We start from the raw sequence: 8,082 nt of genomic DNA, 5'->3' as shown, positions 1-8,082 counted from the left end.
AAAACCTCCCACAAGTGACCACATTTTGGAAACTAGGGCCCTCAAGGATTTTATCTAGGGGTATAGTATGCATTTTGAACCAACAAGTACTTTACAGAATTTGATAACATGAGGCAGTCATATTGAAAAATTTCCTTTTTTGTTTCATAAAAATGTTGCTTTTTCAAGCAGAAACACCAAAAAGTGGACCCCACAGCTTGTTATCCAATTTCTTATGAGTGCAGGGATACCCCACATGTGGCCAAAAACCTCTAGTTGGATACATGGTAGGGCTTGGAACGGAAGCAGCACCATTTGCATTTTGGAAAAGTTGAAATAAATTGCAGGCACCATGTCGCATTTGCAGGGCCCCAAAGGTACCTATACAGCGGAAACCCCCACACGGACCCCATTTTGGTAGCTAGACCTCTCAAGGATTTTATTCAGGGGTATAGTGAGCATTTTGAATCCACAGGTACAGTACTTCACAAAAATGTTGCTGTAGCACCAAATTTCTTATTTTTAGGCTATGTGCCCATGATTTGGCGACACTGCATCTAGTACGCAGTGTCAGCCCTCCTGCGGAGATGCGAGTGTTGTCCACAGGCGAAAACCACTGCTCGTGCCCACGTTTTAGGCTATGTGCCCACGTTCTGGGCTCTGACTGCTATGGACTAGCTATATTCTCCCTGCGAAGAACACTCTCGTCAGCCTAACTTGACATGCTGAGGCTCAGGAAGCCACACCACAGGTCAGTTTATGCTGCAGAGAAAAGAAGCACAGTGGGCAGGAGAGTTCTAAAAATGTTTCCACTGTGTTTGTACTGCACAACGTAGCGTTATGGATGCAGCGAAAACACTCTGCTTCCTAAACACTGCAAATTCTGATCGTGGGCACATAGCCTAAAAAGCTAGGATGGATGGATAGATGTCAAACACATATATAATGTCCCATCCCCCTGCATATTCTATGCTGGCGCCAGTTAGTGACTTTCATGTGGCACTAAAGGGTGCTTAGCCTTGTATTTAGCAAAAAAAAAAATAAAAAAACGACTAGGGTCCCCTTCATTTTTGACAGCCAGCTAGGGTAAAGCAGACAGCTGCATATGGGTAGTGAGCACCTTGAACCTGCAGGTGCTTCACAGAATTTTATAACGTTGAAGTTTATAAATGAAATAGTACATTTTTCCCACAAACATGTTGCTTTTGCCCAAAATTTTTCATTTAACAATGGTAACAGGAGAAAATTCATCATACACTTTGATTTGTAATTTCTCCTGAGTATGCTGATACCCCAGATGTGGTAGAAAAAAACTGTTTGGGCGCACGGCAAGGTTCAGGAGGAAAGGAGCGCCATTTTCAGTTTTCAAGATTCTTATTTATTTACCATCAATATAGCAATATATATATCAAGGTTGATCCTATCGTTATTTTGCCAATTTTTTTTCTACCTATAGGCAACATGTCACATTTAAATCAGTAGGTTAAGTAATACCATATATTCAGGGATATAAAGCAATTGGTATGAAAATGTAACTTTTAATAAATATATTTAAGAGGACAAAGAATCAAAATTAATCAAAAATCACCCTTTGTGAAAGATAGCACAACATGAAAAAATAACATAAGGCTGCTTACCAAAGCAGCCAAAATTAGCATATAGCACTAGCAAGAGGTACCTCAATGTAAATTCCCCCCTTAGACAACATTAATGACCGTAACAATTGAGTGTGTTTGAGGTATATATATAATTAGGGAAATGTAACTCAAAAAAAGTGTATAGGGTGCAGGATATTGTACCATGCCCCATAATATGTATCACAAGATAATGCCACATAGAGGTGTGCCAACTTAATGCTGCATAATAGCACTTTGAGGTGAACGTTTACAGTCAATATGTTTACATACTGCACATGAGCACCTTGCAGTGGTTTTTACATGTGGGTATATGTGCCATACTATCCTATTTCATCTTGCAGGTCAATTGTTTACATATCGCAATATCGATATAGGAGTTGACACACCTCTATGTGGAATTATCTTGTGATACATATTATGGGGCATGGTGCAATATCCTGCACCCTATAAAAAAATGAGTTATATTTCCCTAATCTAATCTAATATATAAAGCTCAGTGTATGTATGTATGTATGTATGTATGTATGTGTGTGTGTGTGTGTGTGTATGTCCGCTAAAGGAATTTGCACTGTCACATTTACAATCACGAAATTTTGCACAGACGCCTCATGTAACTCAGGGAACGTCATAGACTAAGGGGTACTTTGCACACTATGACATCGCAGGTGTGATGTCGGTGGGGTCAAATCGAAAGTGACGCACATCCGGCATCACTGTCAACATTGGAGTATGTGAATCCTTTTTACTACGATTAACGAGCGCAAAAGCGTCGAAATCGTATGATCGGTGTAGCGTCGGTCATTTCCAAAATTTCGGAAGGACTGATGTTACGATATTGTTCCTCGTTCCTGCGGCAGCACACATCTCTGTGTGTGAAGCCGCAGGAGTGAGGAACATCGCCTTACCTGCATCCCGGCTGCAATGAGGAAGGAAGGAGGTGGGCGGGATGTTTACATCCCACTCATATTCACCCCCCTGCTTCTATTGGCTGCCTGCCGTGTGACGTCGCTGTGACGCCGCACGACCTGCCCCCTTAGGAAGGAGGCGGTTCGCCGGCGAGAGTGATGTCGCAGGGCAGGTAAGTGCATGTGAAGCTGCCGTAGCGATAATGTTCGCTACGGCAGATATCACAAGATATCGCAGCTGCGACGGGGCCGGAGACTATCGCGCTCGGCATCGCTACCATCGGCTTGCGATGTCGTAGTGTGCAAAGTACCCCTTAGTTTTGATGGGAAAATTTAAGTCCACGCTTTACAGTTACTCTCCAAAATCCTGCCTCCATTAAACTGAATGGAGGTGGGAGCTACAGGCTATTAACAGCAACTGTCAGTGGTTGCTATAGGAACAAAATAAACTGTTAGTATAAGAAGCTTGTGTGTGAGGTAATAAGATGTCGGTGGGGAAATGGATAGAGAGACAGAAAGAGACAGACAGACAGAGACACAGACAGACAGACGGGCAAAGAGACAGACGGCAAAGAGACAGACGGGCAAAGAGACAGACCTGGAAAGAGAGAGACCTGGAAAGAGAGAGACCTGGAAAGAGACAGACGGGCAAAGAGAGAGACAGAGAACCACACATATAGAGACAGATACAGAGATAGAGAGTGAGACAGACAGACACAGAGATGGAGATAGATAGAAACAGACAGACAGACATAGACACAGACAGACAAAGAAAGACACAGAAAGAGAGACAGACAGACAGAGACTGGGAGAGAGACAGACACAGTTACTATCCCGGGCAATGCCCGGGTACTACAGCTAGTTTTATATATATATATATATATATATATATATATATACCTCAAACACACAATTGTTACGGTGATTAATGTTATCCGTGTTGGGAATTTACATTGAGGTACCTCTTGCTAGTGCTATATGCTAATTTTGGCTGCTTTGGTAGACAGCCTTATGTTATTTTTTCATGTTGTGCTATCTTTCAGAAAGGGTGATTTTTGATTAATTGTGATGTTTTGTCCTTTAATATATATTTATTAAAAGTTAGATTTTAATACAAATTGCTTTATATCCACATTTAACTCAGGTAGCTCAGGTTTTTACATCTTCTGAAACCTTGTGTGGTGAATCAGCCAATGAACTAAAATGTATAATTCGGGAATTGGTCAAATTACTATCTCAGAGGTTGAGAGTATGGTGTGATACCAACACTTTATGGAAGTACCTAGAGAGAAATATTAATACCAGAGGTTTAAGGATTAAAAAAATACCAAGTACTCAATTTGGTGGGGAATTTTCCTCTGAATGGAATGAAATTTTGCCCAGTTGTTCACACATACATTGCCGACCAAAAGTTTGGACACACCTTCTCATTCAAAGAGTTTTCTTTTATTTCATGACTCTGAAAATTGTAGATTCACATTGAAGGCATCAAAACTATGAATTAACACATGTGGAATGAAATACTTAACAAAAAAGTGTGAAACAACTGAAAATATCTCTTATATTCTAGGTTCTTCAAAGTAGCCATCTTTTGCTTTGATTACTGCTTTGCACACTCTTGGCATTCTCTTGGTGAGCTTCAAGAGGTAGTTCACGGAAATGGTTTTCACTTCACAGGTGTGCCCTGTCAGGTTTAATAAGTGGGATTTCTTGCCTTATAAATAGGGTTGGGCCCATTAGTTGTGTTGTGCAGAAGTCTGGTGGATACACAGCTGATAATCCTACTGAATAGACTGTTAGAATTTGTATTATGGCAAGAAAAAAGCAGCTAATTAAAGAAAAATGAGTGGCCATCATTACTTTAAGAAATTAAGGTCAGGCAGTCCAAAAAATTGGGAAAACTTTGAAAGTGTCCCCAAGTACAGTGGCAAAAATCATCAAACGCTACAAAGAAACTGGCTCACATGAGGACCGCCCAGGAAAGGAAGACCAAGAGTCACCTCTGCTGCGGAGGATAAGTTTATCCGAGTCACCAGCTTCAGAAATCGCAGGTTAACAGCAGCTCAGATTAGAGACCAGGTCAATGCCACACAGAGTTCTAGCAGCAGACATATCTCTATAACAACTGTTAAGAGTAGACTTTGTGCAGTAGGCCTTCATGGTGAAATAGCTGCTAGGAAACCACTGCTAAGGAGAGGCAACAAGCAGAAGAGACTTGTTTGGGCTAAAGAACACAAGGAATGGACATTAGACTAGTGGAAATCTGTGCTTTGGTCTGATGAGTCCAAATTTTAGCTCTTTGGATCCAACCACCGTGTCTTTGTGCGATGCAGAAAAGGTGAACGGATGGACTCTACATGTCTGGTTCCCACCGTGAAGCATGGAAGAGGAGGTGTGATGGTGTGGGGGTGCTTTGCTGGTAAAACTGTTGGGGATTTATTCAAAATTGAAGACATACTGAACCAGCATGGCTACCACAGCATCTTGCAGCGGCATGCTATTCCATCCGGTTTGCGTTTACTTGGACCATCATTTATTTTCAACAGGACAATGACCCCAAACACACCTCAAGGCTGTGTAAGGGCTATTTGACTAAGAAGGAGAGTGATGGGGTGCCACACGAGATGACCTGGCCTTCACAGTCACCAGACCTGAACCCAATCGAGATGGTTTGGGGTGAGCTGGACCGCAGAGTGAAGGCAAAAGTGCCGGCCAATAAGTGCTAAGCATCTCTGGAAACTCCTTCAAGACTGTTGGAAGACCATTTCCGGTGACTACCTCTTGAAGGTCATCAAGAGAATGCCAAGAGTGTGCAAAGCAATAATCAAAGCAAAAGGTGGCTACTTTGAAGAACTCAGAATATGACATATTTTCAGTTGTTTCACACTTTTTTGTTAAGTATTTCATTCCACATGTGTTAGTTCATAGTTTTGATGCCTTCAATGTGAATCTACAATTTTCAGAGTCATGAAATTAAAGAAAACTCTTTGAATGAGGTGTGTCCAAATGTTTGGTCTGTACTGTATATATTAATTCAACTAATTATCAAATATGAATCACAAAAAATTAAGACTCTAGAAAATAGTATTCAGCCATTACAAGAGAAATTATCTGCACGTTCTAATGCACCTGATTTTGGTAAAGCAAATGACCAGTTGTCAAATAATCTTTTCAAACTTGAGGAATCCATTACGTCTATAAAATGGAAAAAAATTGACAAAGATTCACGAGATTATGAAACCAATTCTGTCTACATTTAGGGAAAAACTCCATAGAAACAATCTTTTGTTCCCAAATCCATTTTAAAAGTCTGTATTGATTTACATAAATATGAATGTGGAAGGACACAAGGGAGCTTTAGTTCATCAGAGCTAACAAAGCTGAACAGCCCAATGATATTTCTGAAATTGATAGTTCTGATTCGAGATCTTTGCTTCATTACAAAAACAATAAAGTGTCTTCAACTTAAAAACAAACCAGATAACTCTTCCTTATCATCAAAAAAATGCTCAAGACACCTGTGAGGCAGGAAACACAAGAAAAAAACAAGACATATTATTTGACAAACTGCAAATAAAATTACCATCTGATGAATGCCATGATTCTTTTCATTTAAAAGTTTCTGTGGTCAATGTCTGCATCTATTCTCAACTATTCATAATTACAAGTATTAAAGGATTCAATTTTGTTCAAACTGTACATGCTGATCTTTTTAACACTATTCAACATATCAACATATCACATTTGTACGACTATTCACCTTAAAACAAAAGGTTTTTTTTAATTAAACTAATTCAACTGACAATGGTACAATTTCTCAATCTAAAAGTGTTAATGCTTCTCTGGTTAAAACTCCATGTTCTGATCCCCCAATGTTATTCAATGAACAATGTTCGGTTATTTCCCTTGAGTAATTACAACATGAATCTACTGTTCAGATCTTTCTGATTTTCACAGACCCCCGAATACCTAATCCCAGTTTTTGTTGTTTTCAATCTCGTGCAAGTATCATGGATACTTTTCAATCTACTATGGAAAGGGATCCTAAAATTTGCCTTATAAATCAGAATAAATCTGAACAGAAAGTCATGAAAAAGTTGAATCTAATTTTGTATGAAAAAGAAATGTGCAAATTACTATATAATTCTTCAACATACTAAGAACCAACAAGTGATCCCACAGAGTCTTTTTAGTCTAAATTGAAAGTATCGCTAGTAGAAGTGGTATTATGTAATGTCATGACAGAAAAGGAGACAGAATATATTTACGTGGAAAAATCTGTAATTCCGCCGTTCCACACACTAAAGTACACAAAAATTAATTTTCACTACCTTTACATCCAATTGTGTCAAGCATAGGTATTATGCCTATCTTCATGGTTTGATAAATTCATACAACTGCTGTCTGAATTAACAACTAGCTATATTTAGAATCCAATAAGCAAAAGGATAAAGGACTGAAAGGATTATTAAAACATAAACTTTAATACTTCTATTAAAAATATCAATTAGCACCCATTGCAAAGTGCTGCAGTGCTCAAATGTGCTCAAAATTAAAATAAGAATAATCCACCATTCATATCTCGTCCAAATAATGACAATCGATAGTGAAGTATAGAGGATGAGACAAAATAGTTTACACCCCCACTTCCTCCGAATATAGGGGATCACAGTAGTTGTTGGCAATCCCACCAATCATATACATCTAAAGACGGATATGTCATAGATTGCACTATGTAACAATTTACCTGTATAATTCAACTAGACTTGGCGGGTCAAAAAGAAGCCTATGATATAAGTAGATGGGCAGTGGCTCATATTCCATAAGATATTATTAGGCACATAAAGAACCCGCAAAAATCTAGTAACATGAGATATATATGATCAATTGAAACAATATCACAGTGGTAATGTGTTACATCTCGTGGCTCTCCTGAGGCAAGGACTGAGGCAGTCTCCCATTCCTTGCCTGCCACGAGCACTCCTGCTCAGCAGCGCCGAAGGTCTGCCAGACTGCGCAGTGTGCAGGAGATGCCTTCTCAGAGAGGCAGCAGAAGGGTGACACCTAGTGGTTCTCCTGTTACAAGGAGTGAAGCGGTCTCCCATTCCTGGCCTGCCGCAGACTCTCCTGCTCAGCGGCCCTGAAGGTCTGCGAGGCTGCGCAATGTGCAGAGGTTTACTGCTCAGGGAAGCAGTGAGATTCCCGTTATCTCTGCACATTGTGAGACCGAGGATCCCGCCTCTATTTCCCAAAGGCAGGAGGGTGAGCATGTGCAATGCGTGGTGGGTCCTGATTCGCTCACTGACGTCACACGGCTTGATGACAAGGCTGGTGACGTGGTGAATCCTGACTGGCCAGGCTGGGACGTCGTGGACCCTGATTGGGTCAAGTCCGTCATCTCCGCCTCGCGCCCGCCCTCGGGTGGAGCTGCACCTCCTTAAAAGCTCCCCCTGCCATCATGGCGGCGCGTGACCGTCCTTCTATGTTTGGATGTCTGGCAGCGTGCTGCCACGCCACTGCTCAGGCATTACTGTCTCTTGTGGGCTTGGCCCTTGCTGCTC

This window comes from Anomaloglossus baeobatrachus, chromosome 2 (assembly GCF_048569485.1).
Source record: "Anomaloglossus baeobatrachus isolate aAnoBae1 chromosome 2, aAnoBae1.hap1, whole genome shotgun sequence".
In the NCBI taxonomy this organism is placed as follows: Eukaryota; Metazoa; Chordata; class Amphibia; order Anura; family Aromobatidae; genus Anomaloglossus; species Anomaloglossus baeobatrachus.
This window is presented reverse-complemented; position numbering follows the sequence as displayed.